The sequence below is a fragment of the Pseudophryne corroboree genome, chromosome 1 (genome assembly GCF_028390025.1).
Source record: "Pseudophryne corroboree isolate aPseCor3 chromosome 1, aPseCor3.hap2, whole genome shotgun sequence".
In the NCBI taxonomy this organism is placed as follows: Eukaryota; Metazoa; Chordata; class Amphibia; order Anura; family Myobatrachidae; genus Pseudophryne; species Pseudophryne corroboree.
In genome coordinates, this window is record NC_086444.1 from 88,636,339 (window position 1) to 88,648,061 (window position 11,723).

Consider the following 11,723-nt stretch of genomic DNA (forward strand, 5'->3'; position numbering starts at 1 on the left):
TATCTCCGTCCACTTTATCTCCATCCAAGGCATAGTAAATAGACCCTAAAGTACCAACCAACCATCCTAACTCTCATTTTTCAAACACAGCCTGTAACATGGCAGTTATTAGTTGATTGACTGGCACTTTATCTCTCTCCACTTTATATCTCTCCAAGGCTTAGTACATAGATCCCTGATACACAGAATGGTGATTGCTCTTTCAAGTTATTAGTCCATCATAGGTTCATGAAAGGGAGCTGCTAATCTAAACAAGAAAAAACTAATTATGTGGGATAGGCATATGAATATCCTTACAAAGAACTAACGATCAAAAAGGGTTGAGATTACCTAAAAGATTAAAAAAAGGGGTAGACTAGATGGGCCAAGAGGCTCTTATCTTCGGTCAAAATCTATGTTTCTATGGGGTAAATTTACTAAAGCTTCTAAAACAGAGAATTGGTGATGTTACCCAATACAACCAATCAAATGCTGTCTATCATTTATCTGTAAAATGATAGACAGCTTCTGATTGGTTGCGATGGGCTATGTTTTAAAAGCTTTAGTAAATTTACTCCTATGTGTCTATTATCATGTAGCGTTAGTAAATACAAACATGCATGACCCAAAGTGGTTGCTATTGTCATGTAGCACAGGACCTCCAAAGCAGAGACACCTTGCCATGGCTGGTGGCTTACCATATGTTTGCAAATATATCCAACTGCGATCTCTGCATTTTTATTATTATGTAGCATTTAAATTTAATTTGCTGGTCCTTTGCAGTGTGCTGGGGGAATCTGTGTTTTTTTCTTAACAGTATTAAAAAAGACTGATATTGTTTTTTCTTTAAACCTACAGTATATGGAGGACATAAAATTGTTATTTGACTAAATGACATGAGAATTTTTTTTTTTTGCCAGATATCTGAATCACACGTATTTCCAAAACCATAAACGCATTTGAATTTACATCATGTCATTAGGCTAAGTAGAGTTAGAGGTACAGTATGTGAAGAACTTGTTGCCAAAGAAAACGATCAACAGGTCAAAGTTCCTGAGAATGTATTGAAATTGTATCTACAAAAGCAGATTGGCCGAAATCTGTAACACACTACTCAAGTAAGTGTCAAGGAGACATGGCTATGGTCAAAGAGCCTTAGCATTTCAGACACACACACACACACACACACACACACACACACACACACACACACACACACACACACACACAGTGTGTGAGATGAATTTTGTGTCTGGTTTGCCAACCGGGGGACCCATGATTGTCTCATGGAACATTTACGGGAAAGGTCAATATAATGCCAACAGTGCAGTGTATTCATAAATGAAGTTGGCAGGGGCGCTTTAAGAGAGAAGGAGGCCCGTGTTCAGCCTCCTCCATACGGGCCCCCTCCTCTCTGCAGGAGCGCTGTAGAGTCTGAGCACTAGAGGGCTCAAACTCTACTGCGCATGCGCAGATCTCCGTGAAAATGGCGCGGCGTCCATTTTCCCAGAGATTACTCTACTGCGCATGCGCAGAACTCCATGAAAATGGCAGCTGCGCCATTTTCACTGAATTTTAACAGCGGCGGTGATGTCGGTGCGGGACTCCGGAGAGGTGAGTATTAAAAAAATGGGTGCAGTGTGTGCGGTATGGCGGGGGGCCCATGTGCACCGCACACACTGCACCCATTATAGAAATGCCAGTGGAAGATGGGTATTTTGTAAACTAGGATGCAAATAGGGAAATAAACAAAAATAACAATATGTATGGCTTAAAGGGAGGCTGACCCTCTAGTATTGTACCTTTCCATTTTATCAAATGCAAAATATTAAGTATATATGATTTCAAAATAGTTCTTCTTATAGGACCTTTACCTAATTTGTAAGATGACAGAAACAAATTCTGCTAGAAGATTTTACCAGTCAGTAGTATAGCCAATTTTATGTTCTCTTTCTCATAATCCCTTTATTCCCCCCACCCAAACTCTCCTGTCAAGCCTATTGAGGTTTCAAAATGCAACAGCTTGTGGTATGGTCTAGAGACCAGGGATGTGTGTGAGCTTATTGAGGACAAGTCATGGCCGGGCATTGACAGAACTGAATAAGTGACAAAGAGACAAACCCTGATATGTCTATCATATACATTCGCCTTGTGAGAGACTGGTGGGGTTGCAATTGGTCTGGATATACACATTAAAATTTGGCTCTTTTCAGATGACGATGCATATAACAACAACAACAACAACAACAACAACAACAACAACAACAACAACAACAACAGTTATATATGTAGCACACAGATTCATCAGTGCTTAACAGAAAATAGAGACCAGAGAGCTCATTCACATCAGTCCATGACCCGGGAAGCTGTTAAAATACAGCTAGTTGGGAAGACTTCCGGTTCCGGCAGCGCATGGAGTAGCTGCGCCTGCGCTCCGTTACAGCTCCGGTGCCCGCTGCTTCAAACTCGGCGTTTCGCCTATTTAGGCGCCCCCACCGCAGCCTCCTACCTCCTCAAGCCTCCAAGGGGTCCCCCTCCCTGTGTATGGAGAAGTACCTGACCGGCACCATGCCTGGGAAACCTACAAAAGCCGCCAAGGAGAGTGACCGCATCGCCACACCTAAGATGGCCGCCACAGCAGTACCAGGTCCTGGGCTCTCAGACCCTGCAGCTCCTGTGGAACTACAGGTACCAAAACGACCCCAAAAAGGTTCTACACCTGATGCAGCGCTTATATCTACACCAGACTGTGCATTGTCTTATGCTGATATTGTGCGGGTTGTTAAGGAAACAGTGCAGCCTTTATTGCAGGAACAGGCTCAATCACAAGCGGCTGCATTACAGCAAGCAGTTTTAGATATTAAAAGCCAATATAAACAGCTCACAAAACGGTTAGCTCATGTGGAACAAACGGTGGGCTCTAATTTTCAGGATGTCGCTGATTTAAAAGAATCCACTGCAGCCCTTCAAAAATCTGACGCGCAAGTTTGGGCGGAGCTAAACGATTTAGAAAATCGATTTGCTTGCCGGAGACAGTCCGTGGCCCTGAATTGTACCGTTTTATACTCCACACGCTACCTGAGTTATTGGGTGTACAGGAAGATTGTGCTGATTTAGTTGTGGAACGAGCTCACAGAACTGGTCCCTCCTGACTCACTGGCCCGAACTCCAGACCACATGTGGTCCTATTTAAATGCCTAAATTTCCTCCATAAGGAAGCATTATGGTCGGCGTCTCGTCGCCTCAGGGATCTCTCTTGGGAAGGAAATAAGCTTCAACTATTTCAAGACTATTCCCCAGAGTTAACACGGCTGAGAAAAGCTTTCAAGCCTGCCTGCTCTAAATTGGTGAAGGCTGGTCGCAAATTTGCCTTATTATACCCTGCCCGTCTGAGAATCTTTGACGGAAATTCCTTCAAAGACTTTTCTACCCCGGAAGATGCTGACTCGTACATCACTGAGGGTTCTGCAGATGATGTCATGAACTAGTATACTCTATACGCTCTATTGTTGTATCCTCGGCGACCGGTTGCAAGATAGTTCTGACGTGGAATATATGGAAGTTTCTCTACCCGTTGGTGAAGGACTCACCGATGATACTGCTATGCTTTCCTTTTATTATTTGCCTTATTGAATCTTTGATACCGATCCTCCCCCCCCCTCTCCCCTGCTGATATACTGCTCTGACGCTGATATTTATTAGTGATCCATACAGTTGGCTCGCTCTCGCTAGCACCTCCCCCCCCCGCCCCTGTAGGCTTGAGGTCAGATTTCTATTAAGTATTCTTTGTTTTTCTAGTTCTTTGGTAGGTTGTGGTGATATTTATTTATTGCATCTCACTATAATGGGCGGTTGAGGCCAGGAGCTCTTTTACTCCTTACTTCTACTACATTTCATTGTTGCGCCGTGAAGTCAATTTACAGTCTATGTAATGGGAGCGCATGTTATGTGTTTCTATTATTATGTTCTCTATTTTGTTGTTTGTCTTGTGTCCCCCTTTCCCTCCCCTCCTTTTGTTTCCTTGTAACTAGGTGTTGGGTTGCACTATCCCTGGTTATGCGCTGTGGGTATTGTTTCTGTTCCCTCTGCGGGAATGATAGCGGGTCTTCATCTTCCTGGAGGGATCCTCCTAACAATAGAATTCTGGTCTAATGTCCACATTTAAAATAGCTACGTGGAATGTAGGTGGTATCCACTCCCCCATCAAAAGAAAGAAGGTGCTTTTATATCTTAATAAACTCCGTTTAGATCTGGTCTTTTTGCAGGAGACTCACCTCCTTTCCCCGGAGTCCCAGAAATTGGGCACACTTGGATGGTGTGTTGTGGCTGATGCTCCTTATACGTCTAAGCCTAGAGGGGTCCTTATTCTGGCTAAACGTTACTTGGGACTGGAGGTGATTTCTTCTGTAATTGACCCGGAGGGACGATTTCTAATTTTAGAAGTTTCCATTTATGCCTCCCGCTATGTGCTCTGTACGGTCTATGCTCCTAATAAGTATTCTAAAACATTTTTCTGTTCCCTGCTTACTAAGCTGTACCCATTCTCCTCGCTCCCTCTGATTATAGGCGGAGATTTCAATATTATTGTTTCAAAATACATGGATACTAATTCTGTCTCCTCCGCTCGCACCCCCCCTAAATGTGGGATTTCATATATGGAGCAGCAGCTTCCGATATCGGATATATGGAGATTTTTGCACCCAACTGAGGAGTACACCTGCCTTTTTGCCGCCCATCACTCTCTTTCCAGGATTGATTACTTGCTGATCTCTGATTCCCTGGTTGTTATACCCTAGATTCTAATATAGAACCAATGGCGTTGTCGGATCACTCCATTGTCTGGGTCTCCTTGTCCACTGCATTAGACGTGGGCTCGTTTAAACGCTGGCGCTTCCCCACGGACTTCTCCTCATCCATGGAATTCCGTGGGGAACTCGAATCTTTCTGGAATGAATACTCCACTCTGAATGCCCAAATGGTTCGAGACGATCCTTTGGTTTTTTGGCAGGCCTCTAAAGCAGTCCTTCGGGGACGTCTTATTGAATATGTTTCATGCAAAAAAAAGAAGTTTGCAGCGACCTTTAAGAGGTCCCAGCAACAATTGTCAGTGGCCTATCAGAGATTCAAACAATTTTGGGTTATGGATTGCAAAAGTAACATGATTTTAGCCATACCTCTCAACTTGTGTAGATTAAGAACCGTGACTGGAGGGCCATCTCTGTTCTCCTATGACTGAATCTGAAGTTGAGAAGGCTATCAAACACCTAAAACCCCTTAAGTCCCCTGGCCCGGACGGGTTTTCTGGGGAATATTATAAACTACTCTCCAATAAACTGGTCCCATCTCTCCCTTCCTTATTTAATGTCATCCTTCTATCCCATATAGTACCACCATATTTTAATGACGCTATCATACAGTACGTCTCCTTCCTAAGCCGGGCAAATATTTACAGCTCCCTGGCTCCTATAAGCCAATATCACTCTTGAATGTGGATTACAAGTTATTCACGAAGATCCTTGCGGATAGACTAAAAACCCTGCTCCCCTCTGTAGTTCACCCTGGCCTAACGGCAATTATCTCTGGGAGGCATTCTAATAGCAATATACGTAAGATACTAGCTGCGGCGCACTGGTTGGGCCACACTGGGAACCCAGACCCGCATTTTATTTTTTCCCTAGATGCCGAAAAGGCCTTTGATCTGGTGAGTTGGGACCATCTATACACTGTTCTAGCGAGGTTTGGGTTCCCTCTGGGCCTGGCTCATGTGCTGCAGGCCTTGTATTCTGGGTCTAGTTCTCGTATCCTATGTAATGGTTATCTCTCAGAACCTGTGCTATTGGGATGGGGTACTAGACAGGGCTGCCCTCTATCACCCTTACTGTTTGCGCTCGCTATAGAGCCCTTGGCTTTAGCTTTGCGAGGCCTCCCCTCCTTTTCAGGTATGACTGTTTTAGATCAAGAACTTAAGGTTAGTCTCTTTTTATTTGCTGGATATCGAGTGAATACTTTGAAATCTGAACTTCTACCCCTTACTCCGGGAGCATCTAATTTGTCCTCTCACTCATATTTCTCTCAACTTATATTCAATACATTCAAATTGAGATACCTTGGAATTTATATCCCGATCAATCTATCTGATCTATACAAGGTTAACTATACACCCGTGCTGACTGCTATTTCTAGTCAACTTCAGTCCTGGACGGCACTCCCATTGTCTCTTCTTGGACGTACGGCGGTCCTGAAGAGCATTATATTCCCAAAAATTACTTACTCGCTCCAATTACTGCCATTAAAGCTTACTACAGCTGATAATGCTCTTTATGACTAATTATTCACTAAATTTTTGTGGGCAAATAAAAAACCGAGAATAGCACTGGCTAAACTTAAATTGAGGCGGGAAGAGGGAGGTCTCGCAATCCCAGATTTATCTGTCTTCTCTAAGGCTGTTGTTTTTACACATTATTAAAATCTCCTGTATAATCAAACGCAACTATAAGCTATTGATGACTGATTCGATTCTAAGTGCCACTCTCCCTGCAAATCCTACGATCATCTTTAAGAAAGCTAGAAACTTTAGAGACATACTGGCTCCCAGCTTTTTTAGTGGATCACGTAAAAATACGAATTTGAGCGAACAGCAAACAATAGTGGGTCCAAAAGTTATGGGTTTCTTTAGATGTAATCACAACAAATGTACAACGTGTAACCATGTAGTTAATAAAATTAAGCATATTTCTGCACCATGTTCAAAAACAGAGTTTAAGATCCAATAATTTATCAACTGTAGCTCGCATTTTGTAATTTATTTGTTGCGCTGTTCCTGTCAATTATATTATGTGGGACGCACCACTAGGGCATTAAAACCGCGATTCATGGAGCATAGGAGAAATATCCTTAAAAGCTACATGAATCACAGTGTCTCACGCCACTATACAGAAGTTCATGCCAGTAATCCTGCATGTTTGCAATTAATCGGTCTCGAACAGATCAAGGTTACCCCAAGAGGAGGGGATCGTTTTACTGTAGGACACTATGCCATCAGGAAGCTGCCAGGATCTGGAGACTGCAGTCCTTGAAGCCACATGGGCTAAATTAAACAATAGATCTTGAATTCATTTAGTTAGTGTAAGATCCATGAAACGCTGTGTGCGTGTGCCTTCCTTGGTTTTTCTCTTTTCCCTGTAATAACTCCTACTCATACACTCTCTTCCTTCATTTTACTCTTGGTTTTTTTATTTCTATGGCCCATTTTGTAACTGCACTACTAGATGGGGGTAATTTCTGGCCAGTGCCCATGACTGCGACCAGATTTGACATTGTCTCTATACTGCTAGAGACATGTCTATTTTAGAGTCTGCTCGCGTCTTTGGGCACTGGTCTATATGATTGTAAAAACTTTATTAAACAGTTTTTTTAATTGAAGCCACCAAAATTAATTAAATGGGAAGGCCCAATATATGTGTGTTAGTAAAGACAACATAGCTATGGAGCTTTTTTAATTGCTGTAATTCTAATAGATATCGGTACATATATGGTACATTGTGAGCGCATATGCAGAGATGTAGAGCTCTACATCCTGCACAGCGCTACTATAAGAAAACTAACGTAATAAAAATATTAGAAGTTTATGTAGTTTAGAAATTAAAAACATAAAATAAAGATTATATTATCACGATTTTGCTATTCATAAAATTGAGGAATTATATTTTTATTATCAGAGTTTGTAATAGTTTGGAGTAATGATATTAATAAAGTCTCCCATTCTGTCCGCATAGTATTAAGTATCTAGTTTTATATGAGCACTTTGTATATGTATTAGTACAATACTATTAAGTACTTTTAAATGTTACTTTTGTTGTAATTTAAACAGACCACTTCAGTGATACTCTGAGCTAAATACTGCTATATGAGAGTGATAATTGCACTACACCTGCTGAGTTTCTATACACACCTGTCCCTACTAATTACAAAGGACAGGGTATAAAAGAATGAAAGAAATGCTCAGAGTAGAACACTCTGCCTCTTGAAGAAGCCGCCTGGGGTGCGGAGAACGCGTTGAGGGCGCAGAGAGAAGGGGTCGCCAACACCTTTATTGCCCACAAGAATCACATTGTGTCCTCATAGCAGCTGATTACAGCATTTGCCGGCAACTGCATATTTTCAACGAGATTGCACCACTAACTTTCCTTTACCACACTGGGAACGCCTTATACCCTGTCCTGCTGAGCACTATTCCGGTTGTGCTGAGGGTATAGAACGGCGTATTGGTGCATCCACACTGTGCCGGAGAGTGGAGAGCGGCTCCCTGCTTGCGCCGCAGACGGACTGTGCCATTAACGAATCCTGCCGCGGACGGATGTCTCACCCGTGCACAGGGTGATATAAAGCGGCTCAACACAAATACCTGCGGTGCACCGAGGATAAGTCCACATAGACTGTAAGTAATAGTTACCATACAACTCCATATTCCCGCACCACTCACATATTCAGTGGACTTTAAAAGTTGATGAACTTTTTCCAGCTGGAATTGAACTTCTAGTAATTGAGGACACTCACATGCACGGCCGTGTTAGAATCTTTGTGCTTCCATTGTGGGCGAGTATTCAAACAAAGATAAAATCAAACAGAGAATTAACTCTTATTTAAGGTTTTGCGACTGCCTTCCAAGTGCTTGCAATTAGTGCATTTTAATACATATTATAGAGGTTTTGAAACCTCAGCTTTGTACGACTATTTTTCTGTGGTCTTATTTATTTTAATTGTTATATGTTTTTAGTTTGTTTAATAAACTGTTTTATTAATTTTTGTGTACATCATTGGCATTGAGCGCTAACCTGGTAATCCTTTACACTTGCTTTGTTGTTTGAGGAGGCTGGCTACCCCCTCACCAGGCAGCAGCTAATCCCAGGATGTACACACACACAGTTCTGCCCAGCGCCATCAAAACCGTCTTTTTTCCTTTGTTTACATATATTAATGACTGGTTATCGATGACGTCATCCTTATTATTATTATTATTATTATTATTATCCTTTATTTATATGGCGCCACAAGGGTTCCGCAGCGCCCAATTACAGAGTACATAAACAAATAATCAAACAGGAAAACAGCAACTTACAGTTGATGACAGTATAGGACAAGTACAGGGTAAATAAACATAGTTACATCAGCAGATGACACTGGAATAAGTATCAGGTGGCAGAAGACTGATGGAATTGGTGCAGTTGAAGATTATTAAAGTAAGAAAGGATAAGCACATGAGGGAAGAGGGCCCTGCTCGTGAGAGCTTACATTCTAAGGGGAGGGGTAGACAGACAGGGGTGACACAGACAGGGTACATAGAGAGCGTGGAACAGAGGGTTAGGATGAGATTTGGCTGGGTTTGGTGAAGAAGTGGGTCTTGAGAGCCCGTTTGAAGTTTTGTAGAGAGGTGGAGAGTCTGAGGGGGAGAGGTAGGGAATTCCAAAGAAGTGGTGCAGCACGTGAAAAATCTTGGAGGTAGGAGTGGGAGGAAGTAATCCGTAGACAGGAGAGTCGGCGTGCATTAGCAGAGCGAAGAGGACGGGTGGGATTGTAAAGGGAGATAAGGTCAGAGATGTAGATGGGAGAGGAGTGGGTGAGGGCTTTGTAAGCGAGTGTGAGAAGCTTGAAATGGATTCTGAAAGGGAAGGGGAGCCAGTGAAGGTCTAGTAAGAGAGGAGAGGTGGACGTAGTGCGTTTGGTGAGGAAGATGAGCCGGGCAGCAGCATTGAGGATAGATTGCAGTGGAGAGAGGTATTTGTCAGGAATGCCAGTCAGGAGCAGATTACAGTAGTCCAGTCTGGAGATGACCAGTGAGTGGATAAGAGTCTTAGTAGCATCCTGGGTCAGAAAAGGTCTGATCCTGGATATATTTTTTAGATGAAAATGGCAGGTTTGTGAGAGGTGCTGAATGTGTGGTTTGAAGGAGAGGGAGGAGTCAAGGATTACTCCAAGGCAGCGCACTTGGGGGCTAGAGGAGATAGTAGTGCCATCAATAGATAATGAGATTGTAGGAGGTGAGGTTGTGCGGGAGGCAGGGAAGATGATCAGCTCGGTCTTAGACATGTTAAGTTTAAGAAAGCGCTGGGACATCCAGGAAGAGGTAGCAGTTAGACAGTTGGAGATACGAGTGAGCAGAGCAGGGGAGAGGTCTGGAGAGGAAAGATAGATTTGGGTGTCATCAGCGTAGAGATGATATTGGAAACCAAAAGAACTGATGAGCTTACCTAGTGAGGACGTATAGAGAGAGAAGAGAAGAGGACCAAGGACAGAACCTTGGGGTACCCCTACAGTTAGTGGAAGTGAGGGGGAGGTGGAGTCATGAGAGGAGACAGAGAAAGAACGGTCAGAAAGGTAGGAGGACAGCCAAAAGAGGGCAGTGTCACGTAGACCAATGGAGTGAAGAATTTGCAGTAGGAGAGGATGGTCCACAGTGTCAAAAGCAGCAGAGAGATCAAGTAGAATAAGTATAGAGTAGTGTCCCTTAGATTTAGCAGCATGGAGGTCATTGCATACTTTAGTAAGGGCAGTTTCAGTGGAGTGGAGAGGACGGAAGCCAGACTGGAATGGGTCAAGCAGTAAGTGTGAGGAAAGTGTCACGATCCGGGTATCTGGACGCCATTTCTTACCCATCAGATGCCTCCTAAGGCTGGCTCAGCGCTCCAGGACCGGATCCCATCTGTTATCCTAATGTTCACATTCCTGCATCCTCTCCTGTCTCTCTGAGACGCTGTCACAGTAACGCCTTATTACATCTGGCATGGCGTCTCCCGCGGCCTCCGCCGCCGTCCCTGAGCTTCTGCATGCAGAGTGTCAGAGTGGCGATTACATCAGCCGCGGCCTCCGCTGTGTCCGCGTGGTTGGATGTGCACTTGTCAGCCTGGCGTCTCCTGTCTCCAGTGGCCGGCGCCGCCATTACTGTTTTCATTACCACATGGATTACAAACCAAACTTCCCTCCAAGTGTCTGCATGGGCGCAGCCATCTTGGATTCTGTCAGCTGATCATTTCCTCCAATCTGTTGTCAGTATTGTTAATCTGCATAATTGCCTTGCCAATCCCTTCCTTGCTGCAGGTATAAATACACTGTGCCTGAGCAAGGAAGGCGTCAGTGCTTTGGTTGTCAAACCTAGTTCCTGTTTGTCTCTCTCCTGTGATTGTCTTCCAGGTTCCAGCTCCTGTCTCAAGACTTCCACCATAGAGACCCGCACCAGCATTCCACCTGCGGTGTAGCCTGACTCTCCAATCCATTGTGGATTCATCTGTTTCCAGCTACAACATTACCTGCTTCCAGCTCAGCTTCCAGCAGAGTACAGCTTCCCTTAAAGGGCCGGTGTCCTTTCTACACTTTACCACTCTCCACCGGTATTATTATTTCTCCGCTCTCAAGTTCTACATTTCAGTTCATATTTCATCGCTCCCAAGTTCATTTATTATTTAACTGGTTCCAGCCAGTATCCACTCCGTGCTAACAACAGTCTGGTTCCAGCCAGTATCCACAGCAGCTGTTTTACTTTCAGCAACCCAGCTTTTCTTGGAACACCAGCTGGCACAATCCTGGGTTATCTCCATTGCTACAGTCGGGCCTGGTAAGGACTTTCCATCTAGAAGATCATAAGAACTATCTCACACTACCAGTGCCCTGTGGCTCCTGCCATCCTGTAGTACCCAGGAACTGTATTTATTATTTGCTGACTTTTACGTTTTCTTTTACTGCTGCTGTGT